General features: G+C 46.0%; 1 long non-coding RNA gene across 1 annotated transcript in view; it reads left to right on the top strand.

Annotated features, from left to right (window-relative positions):
• Positions 1-18,829, top strand: part of LOC129382254 (uncharacterized) — a 123,030-nt gene that overhangs the window by 13,857 nt on the left and 90,344 nt on the right. Inside the window, exons 2-3 of the long non-coding RNA XR_008610356.1 lie at positions 11,361-11,395; positions 16,934-16,985. This is a non-coding gene — a long non-coding RNA (uncharacterized lncRNA). The remainder of the gene's footprint in view (positions 1-11,360; positions 11,396-16,933; positions 16,986-18,829) is intronic.

Raw genomic sequence — 18,829 nt, 5'->3', positions numbered from 1 at the left:
CCCACGTCACACAGGTTCCTCAAGAGCAGCAACCGAACGCTTCAACAGGCTGCGCCAGAAATGCACTGCCACGTGTGCCTCTTTTCATTGAACGTCTTTCGCGCGCCAACGCTTTAGCGAGCTGCGCCATGAATGCACCGGGCGTGTGCAACTTTTCGATGACCTTCTCGCCAACCTGGGTCAATGTGCATGTGCTACTGGGGTTGCGACAAGCGAGGGAACAATTCTCAGCGTTCGCACGCACCGGCGCGCCATGCTTTTCTTCTCGGAGGTTCATGCGCGGACTTCTCGGCGGCGCCGCTAGATGGCGCAGCATGTTTGGAAAGAAGCGCGAGAGAGGAGAACGGCTGCCGCATGACGCGTTTCTCAGCGTTCGCACGCACCGGTGCACCATGCGTTCCAGCAGCTATGCGCAGGCATCCCGGCGGCCGCGCCCAGATGGCGCTGAGTGTTCTTAAGGAGGTGTTCTTCGCCGGGTGTTCTTAAGGAGAACATACCGGCGCAAGTATTCGCAACAAGATGAGTTATGTGTCTGGTGCAGCAAACATCCGGAGGCCACCCAGCACAGCCTAATGAAATCCGAAGGTATTCACCCAATGAGACCCGTAGGAAACGTACACCTTCCAGAATCGCTTGGATTTATAGTGTACGAAAGCATCAACCGCTCAGTAGTCGAGATAAGCAAGAGACCTTTAAAGTATTTGATAAATAAAAATGCACCGACGATTAGAATACTCAATAGTGAGACATTTGAGTGCAGCTGTATACGTGTTTTCATTTCGCGATATATTGACTGGCGCGGACAATCTGTCTTATGCGGCACGTTGCAAACGGAGCGGAGTGTGGTGCTACTGCCTTGATAATCGGGACATCGCGAGAGGCAGTGCGTGGGTGACGCGTGGGTACGATTTACAGCAGCCGCCGCAGACAGACCTCCGCTCATATCGAGCTTTGTTTCCATTATTGTTTCGTTGGACGCGCTCGCGGCATGCCATCGGTGAACAGATGTCGGCGTGCAACTCTAGCGCCATCCCGTAGCTGTCGTCGCGCGGCACCATGCTTTTGACGCTTTCGCCATACCCTTCTCTGCATTCCACCTCACACTCTCTTCGCTATATCCGTGTTTCTACTCCCGCTGCGCTCCCCATTCGCTTTCATCCTTGTCTCTGCTCGATCATTCGGTTACGAGGGATAACGCCAACGCTGACGCTCGCCGAAGGAACGGGCGCCTAGTATCTGCGCTCTAAAAAGCAGGGAAGATATTTTTTTTATTGAAATGAATATTAGGAGAGGTTGGCGCCTTTATAGTGGCACCGGCTACTCCTTGTCACTTGGCAAAGGAAACAAATTTGCCTAAAAAGGTAGAATAGCGACATAAAATATGGCACTCAGTAGACCACCGGATGAATAAAAAATATACAGTCCAGCAGTACATGAGTCGCAAAGTTCTGTGCATTAGTTCAGTCCACGTACGCATATATAAAGTCAGATATTTTGAACAGCCAAAACACACAACACATGTAATGCACTGCAAGTACAGAACAGAATTATACATATTGCGTAAAAGTTGCGATCACCACATAAACCAATTATGAACCACGAACAACGTTTATGTTACTCATTTAGCGTATTCGAATCATATGATACCTAATATTTTCCCAAAATGTTGGTGTCCTCTAAAAACATTTTCAGAGCAAGAAGCGCTCTTTTTTGAAGGTCCGCAGCTGGCCATGGGCCAAGTATCTTTTTGGAGTGAATGGTCTCCTGTCTAATATCAACGAATTTGCTTGCAGTACCCTTCTTTGTGGATCGTATTTAGTGCACTCGAGGAGAAGATGATGCACATCTTCGTCTGGATGGCCACAAGAACACTGCGGACTAGAGACACGTTTTATCCTGTACAAGAAGTGTTTCGTAAGTGAAGTACCAAGACGCAGGCGGTGTACCAATGTTTCAAATTTTTTGTTGTCTCTTAGATTTTCCGGCATTGATAAGTTTATACATGGGTCTATAAAGTATAACTCCGAGTTTTTAGTTTGCTGATCAAACCAGGTAGTTTTGATGAGGCAACAAGAAATCCGTCTCAGGAGCAGACGGACTTCACTACGCAATAGGGGACCATTGACTCTCAACGTAGTCAATGGTCTCGTGTCTTGTGAAGCCCAAATTGACCTTCTCTGGACGGTCTGTATTTGGAGCGAACGTAAGAACCACGGAGCTGGTTCGCCTGGACTCCCAATCGGATTCGGAAATTTGAACGCGTCGCGTGACTCTCCTTGCATGGTAAACACCTTGTGGCTTTAGGTATACCAACAGTTCCTCGTCAGTGTACCACTTCGGCACTCCTCTAATAATGCACGTGTTTTGCAGGTACGAATTGGGCACTCGTGCTGAGATTGCAGTTCCTGAGATTGACTTGCAGCTGAGAAGGGAATTCACATGCTCTTCTGTCTGTACATCTAGAAGCAGGGCTCCTTGGGCTGTGAATCGGCTCCTAACTGACGATGCGCCAAGAATTTTTTCAATTTCTGTAGACAGAACAATGGCATTTACATTTTTCAGGTCGGCTCCTTCTGTGGCAGGGGTAATAATCACTGGGATTCCAACGGTCCTCTTCTTGCGGTGACGCACAAGCCTGAAGCCTTCATCGTCCAGATCTGTGATGTCAGCTATGTCACAATCATCAATAAGCGTAGACTCGTCGTCTGTTTCTGTAGCCTTATATCGCTTACAGTCACGGTTGCTCTCAGGGCAGTGGGTGGCCTCTAGCCCGGTGTCAGGTCAGGCGTAGTCATGACGAAGCTCTCGCCGCTACCAGGACGGGCTCTTCCGCAGGCTCCTATCGAAGCGACGGGAGGCGAAGCGCCCCCCCCCCCCCCCCCCCACCCCTGGCTTCCGGTAGGGAAGGTATCTTGGCGAGTCGTCCGACGTCTTCGACAAGTCTATTTGACAAAACGTCGAAAAAATGCAAAAAACACTAGGGAGCGAGACAGCAGTGCGACTGTGTCGAACCAAACTTTTTCTTCCTCCTTCACCGCTTCTTCAACGCCACCTATTTATGTTTAGCAGTGCTAGCGCAGAATGCAGGAGCTGCTGTAAAGATAATATGAATCGTCATGTCATAATTCTACTTTGTCGCAGGTATGCCTCGTCACGTTCCAGTAGTCAATCAATAAATGATGCAGAGCAGTGCGCGAAGTCAGGTTATTTTTTTTATTCTCATATGTACGTGAATAAGTTTCTCCACTTGCTATACATTCAGAGCGATTGAAGCCTGGAATGTCATTTTACTTTCTCCCTCTGTATCCCAATAAAAATTCCTTTCATTACCTTAAAGCTTTCAGTTCGACGCTCAATAACACCATGAAGAATTATTCGCTTGATTTATCTTCCGCAATGCGTAGCTCTTAAAAGTTTATGATCTTAAAGGCGAAGAATGTATGACGTTTTCTCCTTCATGCCAAGAAGTGTGGTTGTACAAAACGTAATTAGACTCAAGAAGGACTAGAACAGCTGCAGTCGCTAGGTAATGTGACTGGCCCATAAAAATTACTACCTTGCCATACTGACTTATAGCGGGTTAGGTTATCTAGGCGTTCTTTTAGATTTAACTAGTCACACAATATTTTAGTTGTTTTATAAGACAATGCGTGAGCACAAGATACTTTGTCAAATACAGATTATGAGTAATTGCTTTGACATGTTCTTCCAATTTCTTGCCTTTTTGTCTGGTTTAAAGCTTATTCCCTTCATTTCATTACTTCTCAAGGACCAAAGAAATAATGGACTCTAGAAGATTCCCTAACCTAATTGCAAGACCTGAAACTCGTGGCTGCATTCTGTTAGGAAATACAAAACCTAGTTTGTTTGCTCATCGAACTGTTCTTTCCGCGTGGAGGTGCATGAAAGCACGAGAGTTTACGGGGCGTGTAACTCGAAGAGATTCTGGTGTAGGGTGGAACAGTGATACAGAAAGGCGCTCCAACGCTATATTTCCACCCATTCGAGCTTCACTTGATTAAACTGTTCATCCGCATCATTCAGGACGCGCACGTATATCAATCTTTGTCGTCTCTTACATATGATAAATTCGCGTAGCACACGCCATTGAACGATGTGTTTTTATAGCACGTTGACTCCAACGCTAGTATAATGGCCTCTATAAGCGATATATGGGCATATAGGGCGTTGCAGTATAGATACAGTAAATTCTTGAAGCAACAGCTCCCCCGGCACAATATTATCTGTAAACAGACCGGAGTGTTTGGCATAACATCGAAAGTAATAAACTGAAAAGCTCATTTTATCTTTCGTATTGAGTTCTTGCTGTAGGTATCCTGCAAAAAATTACTTTGGCAAAAGGCGATCAAACGTACGTCCTCCTTCTGCTCGCTCTCCATTTCTTTCTGTCAAACGCGAACTCGCAATCGCCTTCGGTCCTACACCCGTTTCGCTCCCTTCATCTACAAGTGCAAAGACAAGTGCGATGCGTAGTGCGCATGTTTGCATCACGATAGTACTGTGGTTCCCCTGTATTCTTTTACGTAAATATTTCGCCGGCTTTGCTTTCCCCGGCTTGGTAAGAAGATATGTTGGCGTTCTATGCGTAATGATCTACGTTTTGCTATAGCCCACAGTTCCCCATAAGTACGCCCAACAACAATGGTAGAACGGTTCTAACAGCAGAAGCGGGAAGCCGCAGGCAGCGTTAAATTAACGTCCTCTCTAGCGGGCACGATTTCGAGCAGCGTTATCGCTGCGCGCCAGACTGCATGGTAGACTCTCGATGCTAGAGGCATCTCGAACAGGCGAAACATAGCACACAGCCCTGTGTCGCTTAAGCCTCATTGTTTCAGCAGGCTCAGGTCCGGCTATTGTGACGACCTGCGGTAATCTCTTGAGCTTTGTTCTCGCATTGGCTACGTTCCATTGTTGCCACCAGTCAGCTTAATAGAACCAAGGAAAAGATCCATGGAACATTCGACAGCATTGTAGGTGACATAATAGCCGCTATGTGGCTATCCTAGAGATAAGTAGCGAATTAAGGATACGTATTAGATCCTTCTAATTTTTTCTCGATTGTTTTATGGGTCACGCCAATATTTTATAGGCCAAGTGACTCCCCTATGCATGCTTGACAGTTCTATTGATGAGGGGGTGCCATTCCACCCAAGAATAACAATGAGGATGCTTGGTGTAGTCATGTGTCTTGAGAATTGGCTTGTCGCATATCTCCTTGTTCCTAAATGTCGCTGGTGATTAATACAACTTCGTGGCGCAAGAGCAAGTGCATCGTGTTCACTAATGCTCTTCGTATGCTGATTTTTCTTGCTCAATTCAAGAAAAGATCCGTCTGGCAAGTGTTCAAATTTCAACTTATTTACTAGTTGGCGATAGCCATGGCCATTGTTTCTGGTAAGGTATAGTGCGGCAGCCCAAGCACAAGATTGTTCTGCGCGAGCGATTGCGCCCGGGACGTAATTACGTGCCAGCACGTGTACATCGATTTATTGCAGCCCAGAGCTGTCAGCAACAAGTGGAATTTCTAGTTTCGCACTATCCCTGTGCTTTCCGGGAATCCAGAAAAAAGATTGCGTAAACAGGAGGGCACATGAAGACACGATGTAGCACTAATCTCACTTGGAATGTTTACCTAGGTAACCCATATTATTATACAGGAACCGTTCGCGATGTGAATGCACAGAGCAGACACCAGCACAAACAATCTATTAAATGAGCAAGGATAGTGAACTCCTTCCGGAAAACAGCACTCGCTGCTCAACAGAGCAACAGATACAACATCAAGACGAGCAGAGCTATGTCGTCTGCTCTCAGGAGTAATATCATTTTACGCAACTCTCGTGTGCATTTCTTGATAATGGTTGTTGCCGTACACTTGATTATCCTGCGCGGTTTCTGTGTAAGTGTACGTGTTATTCAAATAAACAAGCAAGCTGAGAACAGCGCTACGTCCTGTCTCCTACATGTGCCGTCCTGTTTCCGCTAAATTAATCTGGATATCGACCGACGCGTTAATCAGTGTATTCTGCCTTCATAAACACTGCGTCTGGAAGCTGTCAGTACTCCCTCCTTCCCTCGGAATTCAAATCTGGTAGCAGGATCAAGTGAAGCGCTGGACATCTCTCACGTTGTTTAGGCATGCGCGAAACGCAGAAAGAGCGCGTCCAGCGTAAACGAAATGCTGCTTTTCGAATATAGCGGGAATACAGCACATATTTTAGCGGTAGTATTTCTATTCAAGCCACATCCTATCTCAATGATAATGTTTCGCTCACAGGTCAAACAAAAAGCTTTAGTGTTTTCCGTAGAAGGGGCGTTGTCAGAATCCAACGTGTGCGTTACCTGTGCGCCTGGAACGCCACCGTCTATGTGTTGTCACTAGTTATCAGCACTGGACCACAGTAGGCATGGCAAGAGCAACATTCGTAACTACACTGAAACATTGCCTCACATGCGGTCCATTTATTATTGGCACTTTTCATGCTAATAATGGGGAAATGACTATATATCGATATGGACTCCTTATCAGCTGCGACAGTTCCAGAGCGCACGGAAGAGATTACTCAGGGGCCGCGTTCACAAGTACCGTGTTCACAAAGGCAGGTATAACTTGCCCTTTAACAGGGTCGGGGATGATAGGTGATGCGATAATTGATAATGAAGCATGCTTTCGTATTTTCATTCAGTGAAATAAGTTCTTCAAATTTTTCACGAAAGAACACGTGAGTGCGAAGTTTTGTGTCCGCATTTTATTTGGCCCAGGTAACATTGCACGTGTTTAAGAATCCTCATTGGGAAACTAAAGGACTGAGACGACGGAACACGAAGATGACACATAAACGCAGTGATTACATACAAATAGATTAATCAATTCTACTCCAACGTATTTCTATTACACATAGCCAATTTTCACGTTTGTATCAATGATGAAATACCGAATAGCCCAACTGCTGATCCTATTGCGAGGCTTCTTCATGACTTATTGAGATAAGTATTGTGCGAGGTACTGCATCTAAGTTCTCATCTCGCTCGACAAGTCGCATAAACATGAGTCCTGTGAGAATGGAAACGCGATTAGAAAGCTCACAGTTATGTCAGTAACGTAGTCACAAGATGAGGAACCCTATGGCGAAAAGAGCGAAAAGCAGAGCTAAGGCCGCGTTGCGACCGCATCCTCAGTGAATAAAAAATTACCACCATTATAGTCTGTGAAGATGAAATGGCAGCTAAAGCTGACGACAGTCAAAGCTCTCAAACGAAAAGCAAAGGGCTTTCGGTGCCATTCCATCTTCACAGAGTGGAATGGTTGCCCGAGCTTGCGACTGTCGTTTTCATTCAGCACCGCGGGAACGTTCTTCGTCGGTGGTTGTTTCGCGGTGGCGCTCCTCGTACGCATGTTGTTCTTCGGGTGTACGAAATATACTAGTCCGCCCCATCGATAACGCAGCTGTTTTTAGCGCCGATACCTCTCCTGCTCATATACTGCGTTAATCTTGACGTCACGCTATTTTTCCCGGCGAGCGTTCTAATCTGTTCCGCATTTTGACATCTGCACCACCGGACTGCACCCGTACGTGATCACACACAAAGCAAACAATGAAACCCATTGTGTATGGGTTTGTTAGAAATCACTAAGTCCGTTTCTGTTGCCGGACGCCGAAAAAAACTACGGAAGGTTAGTCATATAAGCTGTATACAGCTTTCGCTGTAAAACTAACTGGGCTGAAAGAGAGCCTTCGCAAGCTGAGGCAGTTCCACTGAAGCTGAATCGACTCCGGAGAATACGCTTTGTTCGGCTGGAGAGACCGACGCGTTTGAGCGACCGGGTGCAGTCGCTTTTATGCCTCTCGTTTTGCAGCAGTCAAGTTAATTACCATTAGCGCATGCGGTGATCAGGTTAGCGAAGTCTTCGAGGGCATCCGCACCGCTGAAAAACTTATTCTGCTTACAACCTAGGAGCGGTTTCAAAAGAAAAAGTGGAGATACGAATGATAGGCTGAGCAGAAACTTAGGCAATCGAAAATTCAGTCACCCTGCTACTGCACTGAGTGAAGAATAAAAAAAAGAAGTTTGTGGAAAACAGTGTGAGAAGTTATGCACCACAGTGCAAAAACAACGTTTTCTTTTTTCTTTCTTTTAACGCTGCACAGCCATGATAATTAATAAAAAGGGGACTCTCCATACGCTCTTGGTGGCGGATGAACCTAACTGTGTGAACTGTGCATAAAGAGACAGCCACAAGGTCGAATTTAGAAACAGGACTCACCTTTCATTCTTTTCTCATTACTATATTCTTTCGGTTTATCGCAAGGTACTCGACTATACCATGCCTGAGACTTCACAAGTACGAGCCGCTTTGCAAAAACATTGACGTGAGATTTGATTTCTATTTATTAGGCGCCCGTTCCGCTAAAGTCACTCAGAAAATATTTCTTCTTTCAGCGTTCTTTGGTGCTTCTGGTGCAATAGGACAAAAAAAAATTGAAACTAAATGTCCACACTTTGCCCATTTAAACCAAACCTCCTTTTTCTGAACTTTTCTTTTGCATATCAGGCACGCGTCCAAAAATAAGTCAGAGGTCAAGAGAACGACGTGTGTATGCACCCTTAGGGGGATGCCTTTCTGAAGAGAATTCAATAAGGTCCTGTTTGACTTGCCAATGACGTGGTTCGGTAGGTCAAGAATAAAGTGTCGAGCGGGAGAGTAACTCCTACTGGCTTTACTTTTTTTTTTAGAATTCCACGACACCGAAGCGTTTTGGGAGTTTTGGGACGCCGAAATCTATCCGCGGAAGGCAAAGAATGATTTTCGCAAGCACGGCATTCATGTTCTTTTAGTCATGAGACTACCGTGGCGAGGAGGCCCTTTCTTCCTTTTTTTGCTTTGTCAACCCTACTGCAAGATGCCGAGCAGGAAGTGCCACGCTCAGTGATCAGATATTTGTTCGTCCCTCCACCAACTATCCTCTCTCGGAATTTTAGAGCATGTAGCAAGAAATGGCGTCCTGATAGGTTAAGCACACAATATGCAGAAAAAACAGGCAAAGCCTTCTATCTCGTACAAAGCTATCCCACTCCTACCGTTCTGTTTTCTTCTACGGCGGAGAACAGTAACCTGCTAAGTGCAGTCGACCGTACAGCATCTCCTACAGCGTGTCGCGTAGAGGCTAGAGAAACAATCCTTGCTGCCCAAGTAAGGGGTACTTAATAAAAAAAGCATTTCTTACATGTACGCTATCCTAAAGGGATGCCAGGTCTCAGCTGTTGTTTTGTTGGATTTGACAGGGTGCAGCCAAGTGTGCCCGCTTTTAAATTTGGGGTGGTGCAAGTGATCTACTTCCATGAATGACCGCACATGCAGGCGACATAGCTGAAACACGAATACGAAACGAAAAGCCACCTGTATTGATCCCCTCCAACCTGAAACGATGGATGAGTGAGTCTGTGTCACGGCCAACAGCAGCGAAAATTGAAAACTCCGTATGAGGGTCCGCTTTGTACAAGGAAGTTCATATAATTTACATCATAGGGAAACTTCAGGTTGCATAGTTTTTTTTTTAAATAAGAAGCCTTAATTTGCCTAGTTAAAGTCAAGGTCAAATGCGAGGCTGCTCAAGGTCGCAGAGTGCGTCACCAATGCGCGCGCGCCCCAATGCACTGGCTTCGGCGCCTCCTTACTCTCGGGGACAGGTGCGCGCCCCTCGTGCAAGCACAAGCAGAAGCAACAACGCACAAGCACAAGCAACAACGGGCCCTCGAAAGTATCAAATGGAAGCGCAGCGTAAGAGCGCAATGGCTCTGTAGAGACGATAGAGGTGTGCGATGCGCAGCGAGGCAGGAGGCGAAGCGAGGGGCCCACAAGATACGCGTGGGCCGTGGAGCGCGACCGGGTAGAGAGGCAGCGCGTGGCCAGAGTGCTTCGATACCACGTCTGGAGTCGAAGAACCCTATTTGCGCGGCCGAGGAGCGGAGATGGTAGGCTCGCAGTCCCGCAATGTGGCACCACCTCCTCTGAAGGAAACCATAAGAATGGTGGAAGAAAATGAAGGGGAACTGTGCGGCACGGCTGCATAAATTCCAAAGCACAAAATAACAAGTTGCTCAAAAATACACAGTTGCGTTGTTGCGTCGTTGCGTCGAGGATAGTGTATGTCATAATTTTTTTCATCTTTTCTTTCTTATTGTTCTTTTTTAGCATCTCGCACCATGAATTAGCATCGATAGGAGAGGAATTATGTGAAATTCTAGCCTGCAGTTTGTCCGGATATGTGTCTTAAGCGATACCGACACGTCGAAACATTTATTACCACCTCGTGTCATTGCTCGCGTGAACTCTCTCGCAGGGTACGCACGTGCACGCAGACGCCGCACACCCTCCGGGGTCGCTCAAGATCTGTGGCGTCGCGCGGCCGAGCTTGAAACCGCGGGGTCGATCCCAGACACGGCGGCCGCATTCCGATGGTGGTGGAATGCGAGAACGGTCATGTGCGTTACGTGTACGTTTAAAATCCCCAAGTTGTGAAGATTAATATGGAGTTCCCTGCTACAATGTGCCTTACAGTCAGATCGTGTTTTTGCACGTAATTAATTTTATTCCATTTATTTGCCACGCGCGCGCACACGCACGCACGCGTACAAGCAGGCACGCATTCCTAAAGGCATGCAGGTGCGCAGGAAATACTCGCGGCTAGCCTAAACACAGAGAGCCATTCACGCTTGAAGCTATTAGCATGAAGTGGTGTTACTAACCTTTCAATGCTTCTGAAAAACGTACGTGTTTCAAATTGCTGCGCATGGTCGAGAGTCAAAGAAGTTTCAGCCACTAATTTGCTTCACGGGGCTCGCACTAGTAATGAAAAAAATTGCTAGTTGAAACGCACATTATGTTTGCGTTGATTAGGCGGAACAAAGTATCAAACTCGCGTGGCAAGTGCCACAATTCTAGCGACACTGGACGATTGTAATGGGCGATATAGTGCGTGTTGCTACCCGAGCCTCTAATACGTGCCTCGGGTCCTATATAAACCGTTGGTTGATTGCAAAGTGCATTGCGCAAAACCTGCTCGACGTTCTCTGGACGCTGTTGTGACGGTTTGCTCAATGCGACATAGTAAATTAATAGTTATTCTAGAGTAGCGCAGAACATACATACGTGGAATTCACGCGGAAAGCAGGTTATGAACGGGCACATAATCAATATCAGCTAGGCCAAACAAAGGTAACACTATCGCAGAGATTTAGTGAATTTAAGCGATGAAGTTTATTGTTAGGAAGTTCAGGTCTCACAGTATCTTTTTTTTTAATATCTGCGTTAGCGACTGAGTGTGTTTATCATGCAGGAACTTCTGGGTAATCGCAGGAGGATCACTACAAGGTATGTAGCTTCTTTGGTGTCTCCTGTGCGTCTATAATGTCATTTCTCACTTTTATTCGCTGGAGTGCAAATCATGGAGAAGCCTCTCCAGTTTCCAGTAAAAAGCCTACCTCTTTTCCTTATTCTGTTTTTTGAGATATTCAGAATTACTGCAAAGACCAGTTCCTCTCCGTACTATTCTGTCGGGTTGAATGTAATTCAAAAAAATCTCCATGTCATTTTATGGCTGCTTATGCACATCATGCACAGCGTGTCGTCTATACAGCGCTTATGGCGTTCTAACTTTCTAGAATGTGAGAAATTTCTTCTTCCCCTTATATGCCACATTATTGATGTTAGTGCACCGAACCTTTAAACTTTTGACAGAAGGCTCACATTCATCGGATACAGAAAATATAAAGCTTTATACCAATTATAACTTATAGCAACATGAACATTAGCACATCATAACTAAGACAATCGTTTGTATCCTTCGTGCACCTTCCACTTTCCGCTGTGCCCATCAATGTATGAAAGTAGGAGTGGAAAATGAATAAGAAAAAGAAAGACTAATCCTACTCCAGACACGCACATTATATATCATGAGAGGTGAATGTAGTATATATCACGCAGTATGTTAGGCTCATCGGCCCACGCGACGACACAATGGTGTTCAGGAAGCGTGCTGTATTCTATGCTGTTCTCAAACTTTTTTTCCACAACATGAAATATAAACAAGAAGAATACCGTCGGCGTCGCCTAAACCTTACAGTTCTTCTGCGTCCTCGTCTGAATCGGTGTCAGTCTGTTACATACTTAAATTCCCCTCCATTTTTTTTAATTTAGTATAATGGCTTATGACATTTTTTCAGTCTTAACTTCAGGCTTAGTTACTGAAGTACTTTTATTATTTAATTTGATCTGGCTATCAGTAACTGCAATGCAGTCTTTAGGCTGCATGTACGCAGATATAGGTGCTTCAGTCACGCTAAGTGAAGCAACCGATGTCTGTTTCCTGAAGGAACCGTACGCTTTCTGGTTCACTGCCATAAGCAATAAAAATCGTCCTGATGTTATCGGGGTATGCGGCGATGTTTACCGTAATCGTATCCCAGTATATCTAAATCAAGCTTTCCGGTGGGCTACCATTGCAAGTGTCACACGCCTCGTCATGATTGAAAGTGCTCATGTCTTTTATTATCTAGATTAGCAGCGCTGATGAAATGTTTTCATCGCACGCGGATTTACTCAAGCCGATGAGTTTGCTACCGGCAAATGTTAGCGCTCGTTTAGAATCTTCTGAGGAAATATTTGTTTTGGAAGTGGCAAGGGAAGTGGATGCTTCTTTTCGCCTCAGTGCTTCCTTCAGTTGATAGTCGGTGTTCGCGTTAAAAAAAAATTAAATTATGGGGTTTTACGTGCCAAAACCACTTTCTGATTATGAGGCACGCCGTAGTGGGGGACTCCGGAAATTTCGACCACCTGGGGTTCTTTAACGTGCACCTAAATCTAAGTACACGGGTGTTTTCGCATTTCGCCCCCATCGAAATGCGGCCGCCGTGGCCGGGATTCGATCCCGCGACCTCGTGCTCAGCAGCCTAACACCATAGCCACTGAGCAACCACGGCGGGTCGGTGTTCGTGTTATCCACTTCTCTTGTGTCCGTGTCGGCACGCCTTACCCCTTCTTTTCATTATGAAGTAGATGCATTCACGTGTAGTTGGGTGCTATGCAGATATATGTATAGCTACGCGTAGCTCAGTTAGCGCTCTCTTCTTCAAGACTGCGCAACTCTGAGCGCGTTTTCGGTCTTGTTTCAACACTCTCGCTCGTTTGCTGAAATACGCATGTCCCTTTTTGGCGTTTCCATTCATCTGCGGAGCTTGGCATGCATGCTCGTGCTTTCCTAAGTGTTTTTCGGTGTTTTCATTGTTCCTTGGCCTGTGACGTGAAGTAGCAGGCACTACTTAAAACAACCTCTCCTTCAAATTCACAACATAAGTAACGCAAATTTCGAGGAAGCTTAAGCTTCGCACGGCACGTTTGTAAGTCAACACCGCATTCACTAGAGGCGTTTTTGTACCACTTTGAACGATCGAACTCGTGGCTGAGTGGTAGCGTCTCCGCCTCACACTCCGGAGACCCTGGTTCGATTCCCACCCATCCCGTTTTGCAACTTGTTTTTATTTATGAATTGCCTACCGGAATTTTTCGCTCACGGCCAACGCCGCCGACACCGACGACACCGGCTTTTCTGCGACACGAGCTCCTTAACGCTGTCGCGTTAAAAGTCTGCGTGTTATCGCTCATAACCACCGCTGTCACTCTGGCAACTTTTGTAATTTTGTCACAAATACTAGGTATAACAAACGAAGGGTTGTACACACGGCACGTTCTCAAAGTAGTATCCGAGTTCAACACAATGCGTTGGCGGGCTAGTTGGTGCGAATACATGAATACATTTGTTTGTGGGCTGCCGTTCTCAAAATTCCGAAGGATAACTTTGTAAAGAATCAAAGACAAGTTATGCGCAACTTTGGTGGTAGAAGAGTGGTGGGGTAGGCGTGGTTCAGAATTTGGTTCACAGTTACTTTTTTGCCGAGGCGACGTACGACGCGTGGCGTCAAACGTGGGACGCGAGACGCCGACGCCAGATTTTCTGCGACACGGGGCCCTTAACGCTATCGCGTTAAATATTGGTGTGGGAGAGGGGGGTTCGGAAGGGGTCAAGGGAAGGGAGTCAAAAGAGGGATCCACATAAAAAAAAGTTATCGAACTATTTAGTGCATGCATCCAAAGTGCGTGTGGAATACATAAGCATCTCGGGCTTTCCTGCGGGCTCATGCACGTGACCTATGACGGAGGAGGGGCGAACCGCAATCCGGTCGTCATGTACGTGCGTGCAAGCGCAAAGATAATTCGGCGGGACGTGCGCGCGCCAAACTCCCAATTCCCTCGGTTTCTGCTCGCGATGACGAGGAGACGGCAACGACGCCGAAGAGACGCCCTCCATGGGGCTTGAGGGGTTCCGGAGCACGTTTCGCGGTCCGGAATCTCGATCGGCGTACACCGACCTCCGTACATTGATCGACGTGCAGCGCTATCAATATAGATGACAAATCATTCGGCCAGGCGCAGTTAATAAGATGCGGATTGAGCAATAAAGCTGTAAACATCCAGCTCTGCTGAAATATTTAAGAATTCAAATGTTCAAAGATGTTCAAATATATGAGAGTCAAGCACCTGGACAGGCCGCGTTCTTACGCGAGGGGATTAGCGAATTGCAGCTGTTGTTACCCGATACTGATTTTATAGCTAACTCAATGCTATTGGAGTTTGGGATTGATTCACATTCGATGACTAAGGCGGGTGAAGCTGGAAAGAAGAACAACCAGAATTTGTCCGACGTGGTTGAAAAGTGGTTTAGTGGCTTTTGATACCGAACACGCTAGATTAAAAATCAAACTATGGGGTTTTACGTGCCAAAACCACTTTCTGATTATGAGGCACGCCGTAGTGGAGGACTCCGGAAATTTCGACCCCTTGGGGTTCTTTAACGTGCACCTAAATCTAAGCACACGGGTGTCCGAACACGCTAATGTGAACGGGTCCTGGGAAATGCGTGGTCGAATCGAAAAGCCAGTTCCTTCATATATTTAATCTCATTTTTAGGCGCATGATATTAAAGCGTTCCAGATATACTCGCTTTATGTATGAGCTGCAACATGCTGCCCATGCTCGAAGGGGCCCCATGACTGCACTGCGCGGCCGACATACAAAAAAATTGAGAGGTGAACACCGTTCCATTCACTGGCATTTGTTAAACCATTTTTTTTTGTATGTCAGCTAGGCCGCGCCGTCTTGAAGCCTCTTCGAACTTGCGGAGCGTGTTGCAACTTGTATTGAACGCGAGTGTACGTATACCTGCAGCACCGGTGAGCGGCGACGCTATCAACGTATTCAGTGAAGTCTGGGGAAAAGTGGCGCACGTGCATATCTCGAAGCATGCTCGCGCATCTTGAACGACAGCGGGGCTTCTGGTAAACCAGTCTGAAGACTATAACCGCTCGAGCATAATTTCGCCACTGTTGGCGCTTCCCAGAATCTCGACTTAAGATCGATCCAAATCGATATTGAGGATCTTCAGCCCGCACGAGCCCGCAGGAAGGCTGGTGATGTCGAATGCGTAGGTCGTGTGCGTCTATTTTTGGGAGCCATCGTCGACATAACTTTATGCGCCGTTTCCGTCTTCTGTGGACTGAACCACGAGGGAATCGGAGCGACACCGAGTTTCACCCGCTCTCCGTAAAGGCGGATTTTTCGGCACTCGTCACACAGGCGCATTTCGGAGATGCGCGTATTGGAATGCTGACCTCCGATCATTTGCCCCTTGCCATGACATGTTGTAGGCGCGCATACAGTGGTCGCTGCAAAGCATAGAGACAATATTGGCAGCTTCGAAAGCTTACCGCAAAAATATCACAACGCGCCCATTTGTTATAATTGGTAAGATGCATATATATCCCAACTTAAATGCCTTGGAATAAAATGCTTAGTGGTAATTTCCTATGAGAAAAAATGCCAATCGCATCGCGAGCACTCCTCATTAGGCAGGTTGCCGCTCCTCGTAGGGTGCAGGACTGCCTGCTGCAGGTCCGGTCTCTCGTATCTTCCATTTCGTTGCGAATAAACCCCTTTCCTCACTTTTTCGTCTCGTTCCTGGAGAGCAACCGAAGCAAAAGCATCCACTGAAATACGTGTCTCGCGTTTTCACGCACTTCGCATCTGGGAACGCAGGCTGCAATGCGAGAAACATTTCCACCGGTGTCTTTTTAAGTCTGAGCAAATATTTATAGCGAGACCTCGGAGTCTTACAATAATCAGTGCGGATGCATTACTCCGTATCTCTAGCCCACCTTTGCCGTATGCATGGGTAAAAACACGCTGCCGCTGCTTACGACGCACTGGCTGAACAAGCACACGTAGAGAAGTCCGCTTACGCTTCTGGATCTAGAAGCCCGGATGTACGACCGGATGCGAAAAGATAAACCCATTTCATTTGCTACGCGAGCAACCGGATCTCGCTCCCCCGTCGTTCAATTTCCTTTTAGTATTAAACATGGATTAACATGGATGCAAGATCTCTTTCCTATCCGGACGTTCCGACCTGTGAAACAGGCGTGTCCTCAAGGTATATAGGAAATCAGGAATTTAAATTAATGCCTTTCTTTTGTGACAATTTTTTACAAATTTTCAACCACTCCATGCGTCGAGTCGCACGTTGACGTTCTCGCAGGTAGAAGAAATAATTGCTCTTCGTCCTTGGAATAAATGTGACCACCGATAAATGTTGGTTGAGATTTTTCTAGAAAAGTTTGTTGTAGAACAAATAAGACCAGCGCGCGAAATCGTATATTTAGTAAAGGTTCTGCACTTGTTTTGCTATTATACTCACGTGTGTCAATTATACTCATGAACGCAATATAAACGAACACGCTCCTATCTTCGTCATTTTTCACCATGTCCTTGTCTTGTTTTGTCTTGTCTTGTATGCTATAGACGCAGTAATGGAACACCTCATTTCACTCGATAGATGGCCAGCAGCTGTTCTGTAAGTATACGCTTTCTCCTCTCCTGAAATGTAGGAACTTGAGAGCCAGCCTGCATTTTTATATGTTTTGTTGTTTCGTGCACGGTTGTTTCTTAGCCTGCTACTGCCTCTGTTTCGTGCCTCGATACGCGCCTCCAAGACGATGTTGATCGGCGATTGCGTTGAGCGGAAGAGAGAGTTACAACAATTGAGAAGTACAGGGAAATCACATGTAGAAACTATGTCTCCTGTTTCTACAAGTATTTCTTTGGCCAGTTTGTTTAAAACGATTATTATAAGTTACTCAGCGCAAACACAGAAACACAAAAGTGATTACATGCAAACCTAGTGCTTCTGTAATCAGCCCTTTCGGACTTTTTCAATGTGCGTCCGTGTATTTTCAATCAGGTAGCTCTTATTTTCCGTTTCTGCTTGCACTCAATGCATTTTTCAGTTTAGTTTTTGCGATATACTTATTCTTTACTACCGCGCAGGCAGGTTAAAGTGGCACTGAATTATCGATGAACTTCGTTTTAATCCTTTTTTTATTGTTATTCGACTGTGTGGATACATGGCATAATGTCAGGATGAAATGGCATGTAAGCACGGAGGCCGATTTCATGCTGATACTGCAACAGCTACTTATGAAATGCATTGTCCATGCCCCATCATTCATAGAAGAAACAAAATGTTATAGGATTTCAAATAGATCCTTGGTTTGGAAAAAAAACAACAACCCGCCGGGTGAACATTGCCCCATGGCCTAAGAAACTACAGCAGTAACACCAGGATTGCTCGTTTGTACTTACATGCCCTGAGCCTCGGTTATAAGGAACAGGGCTTGCATCACAGAGAAAACAAGTTGCATCACATTGTTAACTGAGCGAAGCAAACGTTCACAACGAACAAGCTGTTTGCAAAACACGATTGGTATTGGGAAGACCAATTTATACGCAACGTCCAAAAATCAGGTGAAAGCACAAACTAATGGGACGTGGAGCAAAACCAGATTGCGACACAGGGTCGATGTTTGCGCGGTGTGTTCACACACTTACATGGCAAGCACGTAGCTTTGGTGGCTACTGAGGGATTGACGCATTCTTTTTTTTATATATGAGTAAGGAATGCTCCACTCACAGCCTACGAAGCAAGACAGTCGAAACATACAGCAGCTTCTTTGAAAGGCACCTTATGTCTCTACAGCAAACCAGGCCAGAAGCCTTTTTCGCGCTCAGAAAAACACAGAGGAGAAAATAAAACATTACGTCACCGCGTGGTGTGTTAAAACATAATGGCGGAAATCAACCAAATTGATGGAGAGAGGGAGAGAGAGGAAAGGGGAAAGGCAGGGAGGTTAACCAGAGAAAAAGATCCGGTTGGCTACCCTACGCTGGGGAGAGAAGGGAGGGGGAGGTAAAGTGGTAACAAAGTAGAGATAAGGAAAGGAAGGAGCATAGACACACAATCACAATCGGTCACTGTCACCGAATACTGTCATCGCACAGCACAGTGACACTTGCAGCACTATCATCTGTTCAGGCTACAGCCGCCTGGAGCTTCATGCTCTGTAAACAGGCATCTTTTACAGGAACTTACACAGAACAGTTATTCCTCTAGTGCGGGAAATTTCAGACTCTGGACGCCCATTGTAAACTTTATTCATTCATTCATTCATTCATTTATCTGAGAGATAGCCGGTTGTTCTGTGGCCTATATTTCCAGACTCTATTTAGTTTCATAAACAGCAACCTGCGTATTCGAAATCTGGCGTGCAACTTGTTCGACACTTGGATTTTGGCAGACGGTGCCACTGGGGCTTTTCAAGTGGCGAATCGACAGAAAGATCTGGAACCGTAATTCAAAAG

Source organism: Dermacentor andersoni, chromosome 6, assembly GCF_023375885.2.
Source record: "Dermacentor andersoni chromosome 6, qqDerAnde1_hic_scaffold, whole genome shotgun sequence".
Lineage (NCBI taxonomy): Eukaryota > Metazoa > Arthropoda > Arachnida > Ixodida > Ixodidae > Dermacentor > Dermacentor andersoni.
Note: the sequence above shows the minus strand (reverse complement) of the source record. Positions and strands in the feature narration are given on the sequence as shown.